Source organism: Lagopus leucura, unplaced genomic scaffold, assembly GCF_019238085.1.
Source record: "Lagopus leucura isolate 7727_CA_CO unplaced genomic scaffold, USGS_WTPT01 Super-Scaffold_1, whole genome shotgun sequence".
Lineage (NCBI taxonomy): Eukaryota > Metazoa > Chordata > Aves > Galliformes > Phasianidae > Lagopus > Lagopus leucura.
Window position 1 is genome coordinate 14,980,918 of NW_024962250.1, and position 18,020 is coordinate 14,998,937.

Sequence of the window (18,020 nt, forward strand, 5' to 3'; positions counted from 1 at the left end):
ATGGAATCAGAAATGCACTTTCTGCAAATCAGTCACTAACATGTACTCTTTTGCTGATTCTTATGTACAAAAACAGAAGGGCACCAATACAAGCAACGCTATGGAAACCCTTGGTCTTTGAACATAAGTGGCATTTTTCATCTTTTTCCAGGAGCACAAGTCACATATTTCAGTATAGCTCCTCATATGCACATTTAAATCAGAGGAAGCATGACTTATTTTTAATGTAAGCGAAAACTTTTTCTGCATATGGTATTCTATGTTTTGCCCTGGACAAAGATTTGGAGTTCTTTGCCAGCTCTCTTGAGCAAAATCTGGGAGGCTATGTTTACTCTATTTCTATGCAATCACTATGAAAGTCTGTGCATATTTCATGAAATTTACTCTATAGCCTTTTATTTTTTTAAAATAAAATTTTATTAATTATTTTTTAACTTTTCATGCAACTACCCAAAGGCATTTAGATATTTTAAAAGAGAACAACAAAATAACAAACCTAAATATTCCCACAGTGAGCTATGCAAAAAAAAAAAAAAAAAAAAAAAAAGTCCCAAACTTTCCAAAGTATCTTAATGAGGGTTAAAGGTCTCTGCTAAATAAAACTGAGAAACAGAAAGGATCAGGATCCTGTTTCCATTTTAATGTATCTCATGTTTATGTTTTGCTTTCAGCAGGGGAAAGACTGAAACAATTCCACTTAGAAGGAGGTTACAAACAGGCTGAGTATTGCAGCTGGCTGGAAAAAGTTTGTGCTCTGCAGGGCTAAGGTGAATACAAGTTCACACAGAGCAGACATCACAAGGCTTATGGTTGATGTTTCTGCTCCAATCCTTTTCTAAAACTGGTGGTCTATGTTGTGGCTTAGATTCCAGTTCCTTCAAATAATATTCCACAGTCCCAACCCAATAACACTGAATTTTGTTTCATCACTATTGTTCAAACTTTTTTTTGGGGGGGGAAAAAAAGTTTAATTCCAAGCATGTGTTGTGTCAACAGTTAGCATAAGATTAAATAGAGGAAGATCTTAAATTCAAAAATCTCTGCAGTACAAAACAGTTACTAATGCTACTCATCTGAGCAACAAGATGAACCCAAACCTTTGTGTAATTACTTTTGAATTCTGAGTCCTACAAAAAGTCAATTCTTAAAAAAGATGTTGCTGTATAACCACATTCTACACTCTATCCCCACAAATGCAGGGGTTCATAAAATAGTGTCTCATTAATTCATGAAAGTCTATTTTAATCCATGTGTTCACCTTAAAAGCTATAAATCAGCAAAAATTTCTTATGCAGAATGTAGGATGTTTTGAGGGTAATAAGGAACAATTCCTTGTAGTTTCCATGGAAATAAATGGCAGGCATTACTTTGGTAGCCTGCACAGTTTGTGGGACTTTGGAGGAGTTGTTTATGCTTAAGGCTTTCCTTTTGTATTTTCTTCTGGTAGACTCTAAATGAAATTACCATGAGTTGCATTACATTGTGCAGAGGTAAAGTTAGACGTTGTGGAAGTCCCTTGCTGTAGTGTCCATCTGAGTAAGAGTAAATATTTCGAATCACCCGTAAAAGCTTCTTAAGGCAAGAATTAGTGACTCAATAATGCCCTTTACTAAAGGAAGCTGTATTTGTGCCAGGGAAATGAGATATTTGTATGATTTTCTGCTGTAGCCAGGCTTGCTAAGATCTCTTCTGGCTTTTCCAAATAATAAATGGAAACCAGTTCTTTCATTTCTTTAAGAAATTTCAGGCAACTTAGATTCAGTGGTTTGTTCAATTAATAATGGAAGATATTATAGATAGTTGCTTTTCATAAAAAAGATTTGGTACTGGAAATGTATTAACTCAGGTGCAAAATTGTGTAGATAGAACATTAAAATGAGAAATTTGAGTTATATTTACACCACCGAGATTAATCTGCATCTATATGCTTTCAAAAAGATGCCCTCAAGATCACTTCTGCAGTTTGTTCAGACATCAAGCCCAAGTTATGTGAGTTGAGCTGTACTGGTATGTCTATGCTGTGTTTAGCATACCACCAAAAACCACCCAGACAGGCTGCCTGAAAGTATGCTAGTGACAGCTCTTGTGGAAGACAGAAAATAATGTAGACATATTCAGTGACACAAATATTTAGTTGATGTAAAACTGTCATAGCCATTCATTTCAACAGATCGTTGACAATGAACCCAATCCAGGAACTTCCCAGTGTTGTTTCTGATATCCTGTTTTGCGGCGCTCAGATGTTCAACACAAAATCCTGTGAACACCCTGGAGATAATTTTTCTTTTCTTTATCAGACATGTCATTCTTTGCTCCATGGTTTTCACGTTTCTCAATGAAAAAAAAAAAAAAAATACTTTTTGAACCAGGTCCTAAACAGCCAAGAAGTAACTAACAATGAAAGGACTTTAGTCACCACTGGGAAAAAGGCACTTCTGGTAATGCTTCTGAAGTCCCTTTACCAAGTGCTCCTACTTACTTTGTAATGATTGCATGCTATCCCTTTGGGCCTTCTAAAGTATTTAATTGCGATCACACTCATTTACATAGCAGATGAGGCTAATTGCTAGTATTAGTTACCAAATGTGTGCTTGTATTGTGAGGGTAAATAAATGCCCTACAGAAAAGAACGCAACTATGCCTCTAATTAAGGAGCTATGAGTCAAAGTGAGCTTGTTCAGAGATGTAAATATAGAATCAAGTGCTTTGAGAGCTCTGTAGTGCACTATATTGTATCACCAGTTCCAATATTTCAGAGATGACACTGAAAGACCTCAAATTAAATACACTGAACTATTATTTTCTCAGAAGCGGGGATGATGGGCACCACAAAAAACTCAGTTCTAAATTTCTGAATTTTTTCATTAGATATAATGTGAATGTCAAATTAATAAGGCTCAGTATATAATAGATACAATGATCCTATTATTTTAAGTAGATCCCTTACCTTTTCCTTAGGCCTAGTTCCAAGGAAAAAAATTTTTGACTATTCAGGGCTCAAACAGTTGCACATCAGTGGTCTTTATTTTACATGCAATTATACACAAGGACTTATAGCATACTATCACAGTGAATGTGAGAAACATCAGGGTAAGTGGAAACCCAGATGAATAAAAATGGCAGGATTTGGCCCTGGATAACATGCGTAACATAAAAATTCTTATGAGATTTGTTTCTATCTATGTAGAAAGAGAGGGGGCTAGTCCCGGATGGTGGGATGAAAATTTGTTACTTTTAGTTAGCTTCAGAAGGTCACAGTGAGAACAGAAGTGTGCCCATCAGTATCCCTTGAACAGGGTTGAAAAGATCCCCATAAACATTTGAAAAATTAACACTTTATCAAACCATGCCTTAATTTTTTCCTTTTCCTGGAAGTCTACCAAATCTTGACAGCAGTTAAGCTGTGGGTGTGCAGAAGCATTACATACCATATTTACTATTATAATTTTTTAGGTAATTTTCCCATTAGCCTGCTATGTTTTGCTTATGCTCAAAATTGAAATTTTAGTTTGGGAAGTGGAGGAAAAAGGAAACCTTTTCTCTATGTTAAGTATTATCTAAAATGCTAGCAATTTGACTGGACTTATGATGTGAACACAGGAGCAATTCCTACATATTCTGGTAATACAGACAAATATTTAAAGGAACAATGTGTGTTAAATCAACATGGTTTCTTTCTAGCCTTCCTTGGATTTGTGTGCCAGTTTTCCCTCTGGTTAGAAAGCAATTTAACAAGAGAATGAAGGTTTGTGAACTTCAAGAGACATCACAGAACCTCAACCATACCTTGTTATAACACTCTTGATTAATACCTCAGCAACAGAAAACATAAGATACTACAGCATTTGCTTTGTAAAAGCCACACTTTAGATTTACGCTAATACTAGAATAACTTCAAACAAATCTCTAAATTTACCACTTTGGTTCCCTCTTTTGATTATAAGCTGTTTCTGCCATCCACCAAAAAAATAATTGCCACCTCCATACAAAAATTAATTCCAACCTTAAAACAGTAAGATTTTCTACTCCCTTTCATATTGTGTAATGTAAACCCTGTGTAATATGTTACCATTCCGTTTTAAAAAGTCTTTATGTCACAAACAGCTGATGTAAATGAAATCTGCCCCCTTGTTTTATTAGCTACATTATACCTTGATGTGGCTTTATGCTAGTATTACATTCACCAGTGTTCGGTTACCTACACAGGTCATTTCATAAAATATGACTGGCTGTTAGCCACATTATCAGCCACACCCTACTTTTTTTTTTTTTTTTTTTTTTTTTAAGATGAAAAAGGTTTTAAATCATGAAAAAAAAAAAAAAAACATCCATGGACACCAAGGCCTCTCCCTTCTGCGTGCCTATTCTTGTTAAATATATACCTTTGTAGGACTAATCCCAAATGGTTTGATGACAGGGGTCATGCAAGTGTCATTTTTCAATCTTGTGTGAAAATCCATTTCAAGCCATCTTCTCCTCTTATATTTCACCTCATTTCTGGAGCACTCCTGCAGCATAATTACTTAGCTAGAGCACAAAATGTAAACAGGACATCCTCTCAGATAGGAGATCCCAACATGTTGATAAGTATATGCCTCAGTTCTTATTCAGTTCTGGAAACTATCCCATGACTTCCACAAAAAGATACTGTTTCTGTTAATGCGTAACATAAACTTAGCCCTCAACATAAAACAAAACCAAACATCTGTCCTTAGAATTTGATTGTTTGTTCCATCCTGGTATAATTATTCTTGCATGACAGCAGCCCCTGCAGGCTACAGTCCTTGCTTACTCTACTTAGTCCTGAAAGCATAGCCAGCATTAAGAGATGAATTCACTGCATTAGAATTGCCAGTGAGGGTTCATTTAAAAAGGTTTACTGCTGCAGCACAGTCATGTTTTTACCACTATCTGGGCTTTTTTGTTTGGTTTTGGATTTGATTTCTGTTTGGTTGTGAGCTGCGTTTTGCTAATCAAACTGCACAAAGAAGTATTTTTGTTTCCCAAAATCAAAGGTGTCTGAAAAGTTCCCTGGTGTAAGGGTGGGAGAGATTAATCTTTTTTCTCCTCTGTTCCTTTAAAGGAAGTAGGATTTCTTCTTATGTTTAGTCACTGTTTTAGGGCTTATCTGCAATTGTTCTACCAAGTGGCAACAAAATCTGAAACTGGCATAAGAAAAAAGAAAGATATTTTCCAGACAAAAGCCACAAAATTTTCCACCACTAAAAAAAAAAAGAGAAAGAATTCAGAGCAACTGAATACTTAAAATTTACAAATACCTCAAGAATGGATGGTACACATGAGAGAGGAGTTACAGCTTTTTTAATATCATTTTTAATATTTTCAGCAGATTTGACTCCAAAGCAAGGCATACTTTATTCCTGTTCCTCAACTTGCACATCCCTGGATGATCATCTAACTTCCTTCAGCCTCTGGATTTGGAGAACTCCCCCAGGGCTGTAGCACTCTGTCATAGCCACAAGACTGGCTCCTCCTCTTGAGAAGTATATGTTCTACTCATCAGTTCTAGATGGATATCAGTGTATCCTTTTTAAAACCTGATGTCACAGGAATCATCAGAATCTAGTAACCAGAAATAGCTAAGAAGAGCATATATATATTTTGTCTTGTAGGCATTCTCTCTGTGGCATAGTTGAAATCCAAATTCTGATCGCACAGTATTCAGGTAAACTTAATATCTTACCACTTAACAGGATTATCATTGCTACTTCCTTTTCTGATCATGCAGTCACAAATATTTTCTGCTGTGAACATCAAATGATAGTAGTTGTCCTTCACACTTAAACAAATCATACTTTTTTCCATACCATGCACACGATATGAAAAGTGACGCCCTCATTTTCATGCTAAATATGGAAGTACACATAATGTTTTTCTAGTTTTCCACTGATAAGGTTCTGAGCACTATGTGGTTGGTGAGGTGTCTCTCCAAGCCAGTGTACTCTTCCCGCTTTCAATAGTATTTTTATTCTTAACCTTTTATACTCTCTGTGATCACAGAAGTTGTGATATTGTGTTTTCTTTTAGTACTCATTCGTACAAACATGTCAAGTGTAAAATGTAATAAAGAAAAATTTTCAAACAGAAAAAAAGGAGTATTTGTTTTAGAATCAGTAACCAGATCCTTAATTTTGCATAAGTTTAAGCAGGAAAGAGTTCACTGAAACAGAGCCAGATTCCTATGCAACTAGTGTGTGTGAGAATTTTCTTCACAATAGGATGAGGCTTTTGATAAGAGATCAAAATCTACACTTTCCTTATTAAAGTACAGAACAGAAGACTTAATTCTAAAGACTTTGGCTTCTAGGCAGATTCTTTACAGTCATATCTTTTCTTTAGGAGGAAAGGAACTGCAGAGAACAGAAGCAATAGCTCATAGTCAAAACAGACTATAAGAATTTTTTGCCAAAACTAGTTACTGCTTTTTTCCCAATACTTGCCAAAAAGTTAAGAGTTAATAAAGGTTATTAATCCAGTTACTTGCCTTCTATCAGTATTTTTACCCTTGAAACACAAAGAATGCTGTCATGAAAGAGTGTTCCTCAGATTTTCCTCTCCTCTATTTGTCTATGCTTAAAAGTATATATTAGGGTTCATATGACAGATAACAGACAAACCATAAATTGCAGGTTATGTACTTTGCAATGAGCTCTGGCCTTAGCTATTCTACACTGTATAGTGTAATTACTCTGTGCTGTAGAACGGACAAAAAAAGCAAGAGATAGAAGGTGTTAAAGATTTAGCATTATCAGATTGAAAACTGTTGGTAGTCCCAATAAAATTGTGCTTTTTATTGAGGATTTCTTTATCTTTAAAATTTGTTGCCTACCAGTTGTACTATTATGAGCATTAGTTTAGCTGAAACACTCCCCTATGTATATTATTAATCATTCAACAGTCCAAATCAGCTGTTGTTTTAAAATTACTATGGGTGAAAGAATAAAAGAGCAATTTGATTGATTGTTTGTTTAGTTAAAGAGCTTAATTATTTTAAATTTCATGTTTTTATGTTCTTTACATATCTGTCAAGTCTTCATCAAGGGAATTATCCCTGTCACATCTCTACTATGTTTTTGTTATCATTTTCATTCATTGATCATCAAGAACTGGAACAAACAGCACTAGTAACATCTGAGCACCTTCTAATTAGCAGAAGAATCATACTCAGTTGGTTTTATGCCAAACATCTGATAATTGGAGACAAAAGGAGCTTTCCTAGAGAAGGTCTTCAGAAGCAAAAATCCCCTACAACCAATATCCCCAAGAGACAGAGAGTGGCCCAGTAAAGAGTAGGGCTCAATGTTTAAAGGAATATAGGCAGGGGCAGCTAGGGACACACTTATTCAGATGTCTCTCTTCCATGGAACTCCCAGTGGTGATTAAGTTTGTGTTTCTGTTGTACATCCCCGCAAGAGGACAACTGCGAAAAAGTACCCTCCCCTCTATACAATGAATCACCCCTGGACAGAGTGGGTGTAGCTGTTTATACATCTCTTATCACACTGAGGATGTGCTAATATCTTGCTAAATCCTCTTCCTTGCCAGCCAAAATTTTCTCTTTGGACATCAGCACCAAAGTCAGACAAAAGCTTTATATTTTGGCTGAAAGTATATGCATAACCTTGTGAAGAGGAAACTGTCAGTGGGAAATTGATAAAAATATCCTAGGGAAAAAAAAAAAAAGCTTAAAGTATTTCAGTTTTGCTCTTTATTTAAATGGTGATAGTAATTGCATCTTACAGGTGAGAGTACTGCAAAAAATCAGAAGAGAATCACAAAATTTTTTACAAGTTCTGATTTGAAATGCAGAAGTTACCGAACAGATCTCATTATAGATAGAGTTTATATTTGAATCCAAGAATATATACAAAATGATAATTGCTTGCAAAAAGTAATCTGAACTTTTAGATATTGCAGTAAAATATAGGCTTGGAGATTAAAATATTTACTTCGCAGATAACAGGTATTTCTCCAAAATCTAGCAGGTTACATGGTCAGCTAAAAAGAATGTGAAGACCAGGAATAATTAATGTCTTCTGATGATTCCCAACACTACTAGTTACATTGTTTCTTGGTACTGTTATTTTACACAAATGGCTGAAAGACATCTTTGATGTATGTCTTATGATATCTGAAGGAGACCAGAGGTTCTCTTTCTCTCTAATAAAGCAAATGTAGAAATTGGAAGTCAAACACAATATTCCCATTGCTACCAAGGATATGGGATATGTTAACATTAATTATGCTGTTCTAAATTGAAATAAAAATTCATGAGGATTTGGTATGTACAAGGCAGCCATTTGCCTCATGATTTGCATGCTTGTCACAAGACTCCTGTTAAAAAATACACTAGTCTAAAATGTAGTGGGAGCAGAGAAACAGTTCAAGTCCTTAGGAGATGAGGCATCCAGATCCCTGAAAATCAGTCATTGACAGTACAAGCTTCTGTTAGTTACAGAACAATATCAGACATTTACCATAAACTCTATTTCAAAAGATGACACATTTAAATCCAGAAAATTCTGGACCACTTCTTTCTCCCTTAAACCTAAACTTTTTGATGTGCATTTCTAAACAAAATGCTTTAAAAAAGAGCCAGATCTTGCCAGATATCCAGTAAAGGCTGGATATTTCCAATAAAAACAGATCATTTTTCCAAAACATAAGGCAGGTCTTTGACAAGGCATTACTGAAAACATATCATCTTGATTAAAGAAAGGGAAACTTTTTACATCATCAGCTCCCAAGAGATATCAAGGATAAATAGGGTTGGAGCACCTTTGCATCCTCATTAAGAATATGCAGCCAGAGCAGCACTTCCTCTTGACTGCATTCAATCTACATTCAGTATTCAACTGAGGTTTATAAAAAGAAATCTCTTTTATTTGTGCTGCTTATTATGTGAATGGATGATAACACAAAATAACCAGCCTTCTACCTACCTGATATTTGTCTTTGGTCTCTACAGATATTTGGCTAGCCCAGAAAAGTGATGCATCTTTTCTGAATCCACGTCGACTTTCCAGTGTAGTGCAGAAGAAAAAGACCCAAAGCATCTAGGATCAATGTTAGATGGACTCTGGCAAGTCTTTCCGGGGTGGTGTAAGACTTTACCCACTCCTCTTTGCTAGAGTTTACAGTGGCCTCTACAGTAGAGTAAGCAAGCAGCAACGTAACCACAGCTCAGTCTGTGTTCATCTCAACTGCCTTTTCTCATGTCCGTGCTAAGGCATATATTCCTTCTTTTAATGTTTTCAGTCCCTATCCTCTAGCAGATGTAGGGATAAGGCAACCAAGGCTGATTCAGAAGTTGTCATAGTAAGAATGAACAGAGTCTGTCTGACAAAGGACCAAGAGTAAGCTTGCTATATCTAAGGATTCCGCAGTGAATAGGGCCAAGTTCCTTTGTATGTCTGTTGCTACATTCATTGACAGAGAAGGAAAAAGAGTGGAAGAAATGGAGAGAGAGAAATAGAGAAGGAGGGAAGAGCAAAAGGAGAAGAGGAGAGAGGAAGAGGAGAGAGGAAGTTAAGAAAGATGCACATTACCCAGGTGCATACAGTAATGTAGGAGAATGTAACCATTTGAGTAACTTCCCAGGAGTGCCATGACTACCAAGATAGCATGACACAATTTTATGTGAAAAGGGGGAAAAAGGGATTTCTCCAAAGTGGTCATAGGATTCACTGGAAACACTGTTTTAAGTTATGTGTATGTCTATGCATCCATGTAAACTGCAGTTTTAAAAACCTCTCTGCTCCCCAGCCCATTGGTGGACGGAAGGAAGGAAAGAGATCACTGGAGAGGAATGTTTAAATAGCTTCTTGTTTTTCACTCACAGGACAGATGGCATGCAAGCTAATGAAAAATAAAACACCAACTGACATTCTATAGCAGCTGTGTGGATTGTCAACTATAGGAAGAAAAGTGGCCCACTGAATAGATTGTTTTTCTAGAAATGAGGGAACTCAATTTCTAAGCCTGGTATCCTATTTCAAAAATGCCTATGTTTTTGTAAGAAAATTATCTGTGCCTGAGTGTCTTCATCTATAGAATAAGAGCAATTAGACATTTTGCTTTAAGAAATGACAGTGAGAAATAATGGGAACATCACTTTCTTGTGGGAGAGTAAAGACCACTAAAACATAAAATATTCTTTTTCATTAGTGATAAATCACAGTGCTTAAATGAAGAAAGCACTGAGCTCTTTCACTGCTCTAGAATTCAGTGATCTGAACAATTATGCTTTGATACCATTAATAAAAACAAGATTTTATCCACAACATTTTATCACATGAAATTCAATTCAGATATTCTGAGTTACAGCCCTGGAACAAGAGGAGTACATGAGCTTTTACTCATTCCCTGGGAAGAGTTCCCCTAGGAAGAGGTTTTTTTTTCTAGAAGGCCAAGATTTTCTTCTTTGAACATTTCTGTTTTGCAAAAATTCCTTTTTTTTTTTTATGTTTCCATGATAGTACTACTCTCTTGCATCTTATGCAACTGTGTCCATCTTTTCATCTTTTTTGTATTTAAGATGGTTTTATATCTTCTTTCCTTTTTTTTTTTTTTTTTTTTTTTTTTTCCTTCTTCAGACTCAGTCACTGTCTTGATCCCTTGGCAAGAATTTCTATAATCCCTACGATCACAACTTAGTCTGGAAAGAAACAGTTTGCTTTCTACTTAAGATAAGTCAGAACACAACAAAATTGATGTGATTTGTGTCGGTGTTCAAAGGATCAGCCTAGCTGCAGGGGTTACCTTGATTTTAATCTGTTACAGTTTTTCTCCAAGCAGAGTAGGAAGAATCTCTCTCATAGCCGCTACATTTTTTCCTATCAGGCCTTCATGAAAAAAAAAAAAAAAAAAAACATTAAATTTTCAGAGTAGCAGTGAAGATAACATTGTGCCTCTCTCTGACTCTTTGGAGGCTATCAGCTTTGAAAGGAAGCATGTGCAAGTTTAAAGTTGCAATGATTGTGTTCGACTGCTGCCTCTTTGATATACCAAATCTTCTGTTTATCCACTGTATTTGTGAGGGTGGGGAGGAAGCAAGGTTGTGATATGATTCAAGATGGTAAATATCAAAGAGCTAAAGATTTCCCCCTATATTCACAAATTCTATCTTGTCCCTGAGACTTTGGGACAGATTCCCTACTGCCTGTGTGAGGATTTACACCTAAATGAAATAACATCACTACTACAGCAATACTATGGATAGTACTGTGTATTTATTATTCATAGCATAGCCTTTTCTGTTTAATAATCTGAGGAAATAATTTCCCCTGAATATAGCAGTTAAGTGTGACGGGGTTTATGAAATTTCTGTGCTGTAAAAGACTTGTGCTGTAAATGAAATCCTCATTAACTAAATTGCCTAGTATTTTGGTAGCACAAAGGGACATGTTATCTTAACATATATATGTAATAAAGCACAGGAAAACATAGATAACCTCTTAGTAATCATCAAGAAACAATTCCATCACGCGTCATGCTAAGAATACGTAACACTGGCTAAGAACATGAATGTTGTTGGCCATGACTCAATAATGAATTTTGTAAACTACATGTGATGCTAGATCACTTGAAATAACCGAAGAAAATCTCTTTATTCTTACAATTGTTGTGGAAGAAGTGAAGTGGTGCAAATGAAACACTTATCATAGTGAACACAATAGAAGTTATGATTGTGAAGAATCATTCCTCAGTTAAATGGCATATGTCAGGGAAAACACAGCAACAAATATTTTGAGCTGGCAATGTGTGCTTGCAGCCCAGAAGGCCAACTGTATCCTGGCTTGTATCAAGAGAAATAGGTCCAGCAAGTCAAGGGAGGCTGTTCTGCACCTCTACTCTGCTTTCATTAGACCTCATGCGGACAACTGCATCATGTTCTGGAGCCCCCAATGTAAGAAAGACATGCAGCTGTTGGAGCAGGTCCAGAGGAGAGATATAAAGATGATCAGAGGGCTGGAGCACCTCCCCTGTGAGGACAGATTTTGAGAGCGGGGGATCTTCAGCCTGGAGAAGAAAAGGCTCCAAACAGACCTTTTAGTGGCCTTCCAGTACCTGAAAGTACCTGAAAGGGGCTTACAGAAAAGCTGGGGAGGAACTGTTTATAAGAGCAGGTAGCAATGGCAAGGGAAAATGGTTTTAAACTGGAAGAGGGCAGATTTAGAATAGATATCAGGAAGAAATTATTTACTATGAGGGTGGTGAGACACTGGAACAGGTTGCACAGAAAGGTTGTGAATGTCCCCTTCCTGAAAGCATTCAAGGCCAGGCTGGATGCAGCTTTGAGCAACCTGGTTAGTGGGATGTATCCCTGCCTATAGCATCATATATATATATATATAATCATCCTTCTTGCTCTTTTTTTTTCTTTTGAACTAGATTCCCAATGTAGGCCAGAGGATACTTTATTTGTATTCCTGCAATTCAAGGCCCAGAAACCAATTCATAATGTTCCTGCTTTATCTCATCTGCTGTAATTGAATGACCTCTCCCACAAATTTCTGAAGTTTGTGTGCCATTATGCAGAGTAACGCAACAAATACATCTGTACATGTCAAAAAAAATGCATTTATAGAGTACATTGTGATGTTCCACAATCAATTAAATGCAGAATCCCTAATTTAGTACAAATCAGTAAGTACAAATGACTCTCCAATCTCACACTGAAATGTTGTACCTGTGTTCCATTGAGTTGAATACATTTTTTAACAAAAATTCTAAACAATAGATACTAGCTTACAGTCTTTTGGATTTAATAATTAAAATCAGATTTATAGCTCCATGTTACAAACATGTTACCACCAATTCATACATGATGAGATTGGAAAGTCTAATGTTGTAGACTTGGATTTCTTTGGGCCTATTTTGGATGACTTGCACTAACAGCCAATTATGTTCAGTTGTGAGTCATTGTATTTTACATTTAAATGTGCTTTCTGTTTTCTCAATTCTTATGAGAAAATAAATGCTAAAACTTTCTGGAAAGGGCTGTGTACTAAATTCTATTAAAAATTATTTTCTCAGTTAAATGACTATTGAAGGAAAGTTTAATTAATGATCCTTCTTTCAAGCACAGAAAAAAATCTACCTGTAAGAACTAACTTCTGTGATTTGAGTCCAGTGAGTCAAATTCTAAGTACTTAATATGTAATTGAGTATGTCCAGAATCAGTTTCATATTTTGAAGCTCTTTTATTTTTTTGTCTGTTAAGCTTTAACACTTATCAAAGTAAATGAATTAGAGTCCTATCAATCTTTAACATTTTAAGAATTTTAGTTCAAAAACAAACAAAAAAAAACAACCACCAAAAAAACAAAAAACACCCAGCAGAAACACAAATCACAAATAACAACAAAAAGAAGACTGATTTCATTTAAAAAGATTGTTTGTTTGTTTCATATCCCTGTTTGAAACAGTTATTAACATTTTGTTCTGTAAATATTTTCCATACCCATCTTAGGCACTTTAGTGAGTAAAAAGCTGGCAGTAACTAAGGAAGTTATAGGAAAACATGGTACAGCATGTGTGAAGAAGTGAAATAAGAAACCTTTAACAATTTCAGCTGCTTTTATCTGCTAATTCAGTTCTTTGCCATTAGGTTCGATAAGCAGCCTTCCTCACTGATGAGGCTATAAGATGACAATGTCATTCAGTAACTCTCACACCCTTTCCTGCTATTTGTCCAGTGCAGGAAACTAAGGGTTTTCTTGTCGTGTGGACACAGAGGAAATATCCAGCAACCAAATACTGACCCTTGCATGCAAACAGGTCCATATCCTCTTTCCGCCTGACAACTTCCTTCCTGCCTACTAGGAACAAATCTACTCTTCATTTTTTCCGGAGCTTTTTATACAGACTACTCAGAAAGCCCTTGGGTACAGACAAACATTTTATTAATGTAAACTTCATGTAACAGCTGGATACTTAGGGCATCAAGGCCTGAGTTTACAGTAGAAAATTATTTGCTTCTTTTAACTATAGTGTTGCTGCAACTGAGCCACTAAGTGCTCTGTGCCAGTGAGCAATGTAAAGAGTTTACTGAGATTTTTGGCCTCAGTATGACAAAGACATATTTGCATTTGTAACATTGCAGTGAAGGTTAAATTTAGGTAAGATTATTCTTTTTGTGTCCAACTGCATTTTTCTGCATCAACAGTTGTGAGAAATCTTTGGTCTAGCCATGAAGAACAGAGAATTTATACCCTGCTTGACTTCATTAAAGCAGTCACTAAGACATAAACTTTCTTCTGAGTGATGTTACAAATGACAAGCAAAGAACCAACCAACAGTTGACAGTTGATAGCAAAGAACCAATTTCACAGGGCTATACTTTTTTTTTCCCCCCAAGATCATGCATATTATTTATCCTTTGCATGAAATCGTGATCTCAGGACATAACAGGAAAGTTCAGACAGTGTTCGATTTTGTTCCCATCATCCCATTACCTGAGAAATGTCCAGTGGAATTACACAAAAAATCTTTCTGTGCAGTCAGAAGAAGCTCACTAATGAAAACCTCAATAAATTCTCCCTCGATCGTGTGATTAGCCCTGCAGAGTCTTCAGTGATTGTCATCAGTCATTTCAATCCAAAGATTGTTTATTTACAGTTAACTTAGGAATTGTTCATTACACCACAACATACTGTATTGCTAAATCCCTGGAAGAACCTTACACTGAAATTTATAGACTTGTACTTGTGTATTCGCCACATTAGAAGCGCAGCTTATTCTGCATTTCTATTTAAAACTTAAGAGTAAGAAAGCAGCACTCTGCACAGTACAGAGTACACTATGCAGCAGTACAGCTGTGAGCAACCTGTACATCAAGAAATTTCTTCAGTGTGCCCTAAATAAAGTCTTTGGAAATATGCCTGAATTTGATAGAACCATAAGGCTACAAGTCTGACAGAAAACCAAATTATCGCTGATAAACATCGTGGGGAACAGGGGGGAGACAGGAGAGAATGAATGAAAGAGAAAATGAATGAAAGAGAGAGATTAATGTCATACTCAAAAGTAAAGGCCACTCATTAATGTCATTATTATACTGCAAATGAATGTTACAAAACATAAATAATTAAAATAATGCTAATAAATGTATTTTATGTGATTATAAATAGTTGTTGGAAACATTTTAGTTACATTTATTTATTATTTGGATTTTGCAAATAATTACTATCTTTTTTATCATCATTTAGATTAATTATTTTTCCTATTCTAGAAGTATTCACAAATGGAATCTTCATATTAAGTATGCAATGTATTTTAAAGTTTATCAGCAAATGCTATAAGTGTGTCTCCTGCAGATTAAACTAAATTTTGGAGGCTTTACCTGGTATTGAATTATGAACTGAAAATGAGATAAGAATTACAGAAAATACTGTAATGCATAAGTAATTTATCCACAAGATTACCAACTGGCTTTTAAGTGAAATTGCAAAAATACTGTTCTGTAATTATTTGTATCAGTGATTATTACAAATTCTCAGAAGTCTCAGAAATTACAGAAGTGAAATACACAAGGAAGAGTAACCCTTATTTGCTTATATTTCCACCTTTAAAAACATTCAATATAAAACGTACATGATAATGCAGTGCTTCAAATGAAGCATTGAAGCTCTTGTTTCTATGTTTTTATACCAAAGATCAGATGGTCTGTAGGTCATTGAAACATAAAAGCTATTTATTTTTTTTTTTCAGTGTCACAGATGTTTGAATGTTTCACTGTCCTTAACACTGCCTGATTTTTACAGGGTTCCTTAAAAAAGAACCAGTGCACCACTGGACCTTTGGGGGGCGTCCCCCTCAGGGCCCTGCTGAGGCAGGAATCTGATGCAGCTCTGGCCTCTGCACCTACCCCTGCCCTAGCTGCACAAGCCTTCAGACCTGCCAGCAACCTGCCTGCTGGATGGGCTTCCCGGATTCCTACAACACCCAGTCTTATCTTCTGTTCCTGCACAGAGTCTGTGGATGGACACTGGACCTGGTTTATCCCCTCATTATACCAAGATCTGCTTGTCCCTGCTATCAACCTTAGCTCTGTTCTATGTGTTAGGAGGTGCCCATGAGGTGTCACTTTTATCTCCCAACTCTGTGTCTCTCAATGCTCCCTAGCAATCTGAATGTGAATGTGAAAGGCAGAGAGACAGAAAGCTATGTAATTCCATGAATGAGTTTGTTCAGCAGTATTAGCACATGACTAAACTGAACAACAGTACTTTTTATTTACATCTTTACCGTTAGGCTGCAGAAATCAGTATCAGAAAAAACTGTAAAAAGGAAGAGGACATTTGTACGGACAGTAAGGTTATGTACCTGTACGGTCACTATTCTCAAAATGAAAAAAATAAAAAGAAAGAAAAGGCAGCGTTAAATGCAATTATTTTAACACAATTTCTGTGTGACATCTCAAATTCTTCCACTGCATAAAGTTCTTCTTTTATGTGGAAAATAAAACACTGAAAATTGCTTCCTGGAATGAACAAGCTCCAATTCTGTGCTGTTTTAACAATTACTGTGTCCAGTGTATTTCTGTATATGCCTTTCTAATAAGTATATAGTGAAGGCAAATTGTAGTTATGGCTGAATAACTCAAAATAAACTCCCAGGTTACAGCACTAACCTTTCATCAGGTTAACCTGTGCTCCTTATTGCAACAGCTATAGTGTCACATTTTACTCCACGTATACTAGTATTGCAGATAAAGTAATACTAATAATCCTAAATAGATGCATTTGGACCTTTGAATTTGCACATTAGATTTTGGCTGGAGATGCTTTCCGAGTACAAACCTTTCTCAATACAAAATAAATATAAAATAAACCTATTTGCCCTTGTTTCACTTCTCTAGAAGCGGAAGGAACAGGTAGAAGTTCCTGGGAAAAGCCCAAATATTATATTCTGATACAAGATGGAGGCCAATAATATTTTTTAGCATCCGGTTATCTCATCCAGGCTTCTTAAAGCAGCACAGTCACTCTGGAGTTTGAAAACTATAAAATAAGAATGAAAAGAAACTGTTTCTGAAGTCCTTATTTCTAATATGCTTATATATTTTCAAAGAATTTCAGTCTGAGCACCATGCGTAAGGATCATTTTCTTCAGTATGCTGAGATCAATTCAAGCTCACAAGCTATATTGACCACACAGAGGACATATAACAGTTCTTCCTTTGTGCTCCAAGTATCTCACATGCTTTTGTGTTGCTGTATTATTCTGAGTAATAGTCTAGAAGAGAATTACGGCTGTCAAAAAATTAAGGGCACATCTATCCAGGCATAATTCAGAGATCTATTAATCATGATATTGCAAGTATTAGGGGTGAAATACTGACCCTCTTGAACCCAGCAGAAAAGTTTTCATCATTAGGAATAGATTTCTTCTAAGTTGCTTATGCATTACTGCTTATGTGAATCTCATTGAAAGATAGGCTTTTTTTTTTTTTTAACGCTGTTTTTTAAAATTCATGAACAAAGGCCTGTGAAGTCTGTGGAGTCTGACTCAAAAACTGATCAATTCTTTTAAATCGTTTACTCATCCTGCAAAATATTTCTTTGAAATCTTTGAAAATAGGCTCAAAAAACTAACACTGCTCCTACATTATTTTTTAAATATGCATTTTCCATGTTTTGATCTTTCCCTTAGTTTCTAAAACATGAGATGCCTTCCAATGAAGCTGGTAACTTTATACCACTGCCAAAATACTAATCAGTCTTGCTGGAATTAAAATTACCAAAATTAACTATTTTTTAAAAAAGGAAAATAAAAATATTATTTTTCCATGAATATTTAAATAAAAAACTTCATATTTTTATCCTGCTTCTAAAAGCCACAAAATGGAGAAAATAAAAATTTGAGAGAATTCAGATTGACAATTATACAGGTCTGTTGTTATAGCAACAAATAAAAAAATCACCTTCATAACAGAACATGTATAAAGGTCAAATTATTAAGTAATGATTTTTTTTCTTTTTTTGTGTGACTCG